Here is a 6673-nt window from a genome sequence, read left to right as displayed (position 1 = left end):
TTATGGGTGTACATACGTTTAGGTTACGTGTGTTGCCCTTGGTTCCCCCCCCACCGAAGTCCGTGTTTCAAATATGTCCATCCTTCAGGTAGTGCGCATTGCACTCCTTGTGTATACATTCTTTTAATAATGGCTTTTGAAGGGCAGAAGTTTTAAATTTTGATAGTATAACTTATCAATTTTTTAAAAATAGATCGTGTTTTTGGTATTGTATTTAAGAAATCTTTGCCTAACTCAAGGCCACAAAGAATTTTCTCCAATATTTTCTCTTAGAATTTTTATAGTTTTAGGTCTTACATTTAGGTCTCTGATCCATTTTAAATTAATTTTTGCATATGGGGCAAGGTATGGATCAAACTCTCTCCTCCTTTTTTTTTTTCTCTCTTTCCCCTACCACCTCTACATACAGGTATCCAGTAGTTCCAGCACCATTTGTTGAAAAGACTATCTTTTCTTCCCTGAACTGCCTTTGTACCTTTATAAATAGCCAGTTTTCTCAGAAGAATGAGAAGATAAGCCATAGACTGGAAGAAAATATTTGCAAAACACATATCTGATAAAGAACTGTTATCCAAAATATACAAAGAACCCTCAAAACTCAACAATAAGAAAATAAACAACTCTATTAAAAAATGGGCCAAAGACTCTAACAGATATCTCACCAAAGAAGATATACAGATGGCAAACAAGCATATGAAAAAATGATCCACATCGCATGTCATCAAGGAAATACAAATTAAAACAACCATGAAATGCCACTATGCACCTATTAGAATGGCCAAAATTGGAAACATTGACAACACCAAATGCTGGCAAGGATGTGGAGCAGCAGGAACTCTCATCCATTGCTCGTGAGAATGCAAAATGGTACAGCCACTTTGGAGGAAAGTTTGGCAGTTTCCTACACAACTAAACATACTCTTACCGTATGATCCAGCCACTGCATTGCTTGGTATTTGCCCAAAGGAGTTGAAAACTTAGTCCACACGAAAACCCGCACACACAGATATTTATAGCAGTTTTATTCATAATTGCGAAGACTTAGAAGTAATCAAAATGTTGGTGGTTGGATAAACAAACTGTGGCACATCCAGCTAATAGAATATTATTCAGCACTAAAAAGAAATGATATATCAAGCCATGAAAAGACATGGAGAAAACTTAAATGCGTATTATTAAGTGAAAGAAGCCAATCTGAAAAGGCTACATATGTACATTTCGACTGTATGACATTCTGGAAAAGGTAACTTGAAGACAGCAAAAATGTCAGTGGTTGCTGGGGGTTGGAGGGGGATGAATAGGTGGAGCACGGAGGATTTTTAAGGCACTGAAAATACTCTGTATGATGCTATGATGGTGGATACATGTCATTCTACATTTGTCCAAACCCAAAGAATGTACAACCCCAAGAGGGAACTCTAATGTAAACTGCGGACTCTGGGGTGATTATGATGTGTCAGTGCAAGTTCGTCAGTTGTCACAACTGTACCACTCTGGTGGGAAAGGCTGATAATGGGGCAGGCTGTGCATGTCTGGAGGCAGGGGGTATGTGAGATATCTCTGTACCTTCCACTCAATTTTGTATGAACCTAAAACTGCTCTGAAAAAAACTGTCTTTAAAAAAATAAGCTGTCCATATGTATGTGGATCTGTTTCTAGACTCTTTGCTGTTCCATTGACCTATCTGTATGTCTTTACTGCAGTGTCATGTTATCTGGGTTATGGCGTATTTATAATAAGTTTTGAAATCAGGACATGTGTCCTCCAGCTTTTTCCTTCTTTCTCAATATTGTTTTGGCTATTCAGGGCCTCTTGCAATTCCATGTAAATTTGAAAATCATCTTTTCCATTTCTGCAAAAAATGTTGTTGGAACTTTGGCAGGGATTGCACTGAATCTATAGATCAATTTGGGGAGAATTGACACATTAATAGTAGTGAGGCTTGACCCATGAATGAGATATATATCTCCATTTATTACATGTTCTTTAACTTCTCTCAGCAGTGCTTTGTCATTTGCAACAGACAGGTCTTTCACATAACTTGTCAGATTTATCCCTTAGTTCATATTTTTTGATGCTATATACATGGAATTGTATTTCATTTATTTCAGTTGCCCACTGTTCATTGCTGGTATACAGAAACACAATTGTTTTTTGTATATTGATCTTGTATCCTGCAACATAGCTAAACTCATTTAAGTTCTTTTGTAGATTCCATTGATCATGTCATCTGTGAATAAAGACAGTGTTACTTTTTCATTTTTAATCTAGATGACTTTTCTTTTTCTTATCTTATTCCTCTGGTTGGAACCTCTGGTGCAATGCTGAATAGAAGTGGTGAGAGAAGAAAGGATTGTCATTTTCCTGATCTTACAAAGAAACTGTCACTCATGATTAAATATGACGTTAGCTATAGGTATTTTGTAGATGCTCTTCTTCAGGTTGAGGAAGTTTCCTTCTATTCCTAATTTGATGTGAGTTTTTATTAGGAATGGATGTTGAAATTGTTCATATGCTATTCTTTTTTTTTTTTTTTTTGAGACAGAGTCTCACTCTGTTGCCCAGGCTAGAGTGCTGTGGCGTCATCCTAGCTCACAGCAACCTTAAACTCCTGGGCTCAAGCGATGCTACTGCCTCAGCCTCCCAAGTAGCTGGGACTACAGGCATGTGCCACCATGCCCGGCTAATATTTTCTATATATTTTTACTTGTCCAGATAATTTCTTTCTATTTTTTTTTAGTAGAGACGGGGTTTCGCTCTTGCTCAGGCTGGTCCTGAGCTCAAACAATCTGCCCGCCTCAGCCTCCCAGAGTACTAGGATTACAGGCATGAGCCACTGCGTCCGGCCGTTCATATGCTGTTCTGCATCTGTTGGGATGATCATGTGGTTTTTCTCTTTTAGTCAGTTAATATGGTATTATAATTTACAGTGATTGGTTTTGAAATGTTAAACCAATCCTGCATTCCTGGATTAATCATCACTACTTTTTACATCACGATGAAGCCAATGACATCATTAGATTCAATTTTCTTGAGTTTTGTTTAAAATTTTTGCATATTCATGAGGGACATTGAGCTGTAGTTTTATTTTCTTTAGTGTCCTTGTCTAGCTTTTGTTTTAGAGTAATACTGAACTCATATTAATAGAATGAGTTGACAATTATTCTCTCTTGTTAAATTTTCTGGTAGAGTTTGAATAGATTTGGTTTTATTTCTTCATTAAATGTTTGGTAGAATTCAACAGGGAAAACATCTGGGCCTAAGCAGTTTCTTTGTGTGAACTTTTTAAACTAGAAATTAAATTTTTTTGCTATAAACTTTTCAGGTCACCCACTTCCTTTTGAGTGAGCTTTGTGATTTTCCAAGAATTTGTCCATTTCATCCAGGCATCATTCCTGATATCTTCTGTCCTTTGTATGACTCGAATCCTTCCAAATGGACTGTGATGTGTTCTATGGCACAGACCATGGTCTATCTCAATAAATGTTCTCTGTGTACCTGAAAATCATACACACTCTGCTGCTGTTGGGCGAAGTGTTCTACAAATGTCAATCAGATTAAGTTAATATTATTCAAGGCTACTATACCTTGCTGAACTTCTGTCTACTTATTCTATCAGTTATTCAGGGAGGAAGTATTGAAATATCCAACTGTAATTGTGGATTTGCCAATTTCTTGTTGTGCTCTCAGTTTGTTAAAGCTCTGTCATTAGCTGTATTCTCTTCTAGAATTATCACGTTATCTTGATTAACTGGCCCCTTTATCACTATGATGTGACCTCAGTAATATTCTTTGCTCTGAAATCTACTTTGCCTGATACTAACACAGCCACCCCAGATTTCTTTTGACTACTGTTACATGCTACATCTTTTTCAATCTACTTACTTTCTTGCTTATTTATATTTCTTTCTTTATTCATATTTAAGCACAATTTAAGAACAACATATCATTAGTTCTTAACTTTGTTACCCAATCTGACCATCTCTACTTTTCATTTGGAATATTTAGAGCAATTTACATTTAATGTGATTATTAATTTAGTTAGATTTAAGTCTGTCATCTTGCTATGTGTGATCTATTTGTCCTTTCTAGTCTTTGTTCCCTTGTTACTCTTATAACAGGTCACATAATAATAATATCTTAATCCCTCCCTCAATACTATAATTTCCATGCAATAAAAGTTAGCACACTTATAGGTTAGACATGTTTTCCCACAAACTCTAAAGCACCAATGACATTTTTAGAAATTAAATGTGTCCATTACACAATGGCAGCTAAATTAGATTATGTATATGCCATACACCGTATTTCTTTTTTTTCCCTAAGTACCCAATAAGGAAGGAGTATTTACACCGTATTTCTTTACCAATTAAATGTGTCCATTACACAACGGCAGCTAAATTAGATTATGTATATGCCATACACCGTATTTCTTTTTTTTCCCTAAGGACCCAATAAGGAAGGAGTATTAAGGAGATATATTTTTAAAATTATATTTACCACTTCTAGTATTCTTCACTCTTTTGTGTAGACCCATGCTTTCATTTGGTTTCCTCTTCCTTCTGCCTGAAGAATTCCTTTAACATTTCTTGTATTGGGAGTCTGCTAATGATTAATTCTGTAAGCTTTTTTATGTCTTAAAATCTCTTTATTTCACCTTTGTTGTTTGTTTGACTCTAGTCTCGCTCTGTCACCTGGGCTAGAGTGCTGTGGCATCAGCCTAACTCACAGCAACCTCAAACTCCTGGGCTCAAGCGATCGTCCTGCCTTAACCTCCCGAGTAGGTGGGATTACAGGCATGCGCCACCATGCCCGGCTAATTTTTTCTATTTTTAGTAGAGATGGGGTCTCACTCTTGCTCAGGCTGTTCTTGAACTCCTGACCTCAAGCGATCCTCTTGTCTCGGCCTCCCACAGTGCTAGGATTACAGGTATGAGCCACTGAGCCTGGTCCTACCCCTGTTTTTTGAAACATATTTTTGCTGGTTACAGAATTCCAGGCTTTCAGTTTTATTAATTTAATTATTTTAAAGATATTTCTCTACTGTCTTCTCATTTGCTTTACTTCCAGTAGGAAATCTGCCTTCATTCTTATCTTTGTTCCTGTGTATGTAATATGTCTTTTTTTCCTTCTGGCTGCAGCTTTTAAGTTTTTCTTTTTTATCTGTGGTTTTGCGCAACTTGATGTTGATATGCTTTGGTGTCATTTTCTTTATATTTCTTGTTTAGAATTTTAATCACAGTTGGAAAATTCTTAGCTATTATTTCTTCAAATAATTTTTTTGTCCCTTCCCCCTTTAGGGACTAAAATTACATGTGTATCAGTCACTTGAAGTTGTCCCACCGGTCACTGATGCTCTTGTCATTTATTAAAATTCTTTTTTCTCGTGTGTTTCATTTTGGATAATTTCTCTTGCTACATCTTCAAGCTTACTGTTCTTTCCTTCTGCCATATGTAACCTGCGATTAATCCCATCCACCATACTTTTCATCTTAGATACTGTAGTTTTCATCTCAGACAGGGAAGTGTTCAGCTCTAGAATCTTCTTATATCTCCCATGCCTCTACTTAACATTTTGAACTTAGAGCATATGATTATAGTAACTGTTTTAACGTCCTCATCTGCTAATTCTAATACTTCTGTCCGTTCTGGGTCATTTTCATTTCATTGCCTTTTTATCTCACCAGGGATCCTGTTTTCCTGCTTCTTTGCATACTTTGTAGTCTTCGATAGGATGCAATTTCATCTTAGTGGGTGCTGGGTGTTTTTATAATCATACCTTTGTGACCTTTCTTCTGGAGTATAGTTAAGTAACTTAGAAACATTTCTATCCTTTAGGGTCTTGCATTTAGGATTTGTTAAGTGGAGCCAGAACACCGTTCTGCGTAGGGCAAGACCTTTCCCGAACACTCTACCCAGAGCCTCACGCGTTATGAATTTTTTCTCGTCTGACTGGTGGGAACTGACCCTGTATGAGCTCTGGGCGCTGCTCGACCTAACCTTTTTGGATAGTTCTTTCCCCAGCCTTAGGCAGCTTTCCTCACACTAATGGGTTGATCAACATTTGGTTGAATTCTCCAGGGGAACCTTCTGCGGACCTCGGGGTTCTCTCTCTCTGTAGCTCTCTCCTTTCCTGCCCTCTGTTCTGCCTTCACCTCCCCACATGCTCAGTCTGAGGGATTTTTAAGCTACATAATTAGAAAAGCATTAGGTACCAGCATGCACTTTATGTAATCGGGGCCAGGATAAAATAAACACGACACGACAGAATCTGGGGTTCAGCCCCCTCCTACCAGCCTGAGATGTGTGTTTGGGGGGAGTGGGCATCAGGCCCTGCGCTGGCATAATCGGGAGGCCGGATTTAACCTCTGCAGGATTTGTCACATAAGAGCTCATAGTTGAAACGGCACCTCCTTCCTCCTTTACTGAATAACTGGGGCTTCTGCTCCAAGCGTGTGGTTGAACGGGATTGATCGCCCTAAGTACTGGGCTCTGGTATGTTTTCGTGCAGCTTTGCAGGAGAGTGACTCCTTTTCTGCAAGGCCACTGTACAAAGGATCAGTCTTGGAAAAGTTAATCTTTACCTTCAAAAACAACACAGCAAAATAAAGAAAAATCTGTGCAAAATACAGTGTGAAGTAGCTTAGCAGCAGCACATGTTAAAAAAAAAAAA

This window comes from Propithecus coquereli, unplaced genomic scaffold (genome assembly GCF_000956105.1).
Source record: "Propithecus coquereli isolate 6110/MARCELLA unplaced genomic scaffold, Pcoq_1.0 Scaffold150, whole genome shotgun sequence".
NCBI lineage: Eukaryota > Metazoa > Chordata > Mammalia > Primates > Indriidae > Propithecus > Propithecus coquereli.
The sequence above is the reverse complement of the archived record's forward strand: the minus strand, read 5'-3'. Positions refer to the sequence as shown.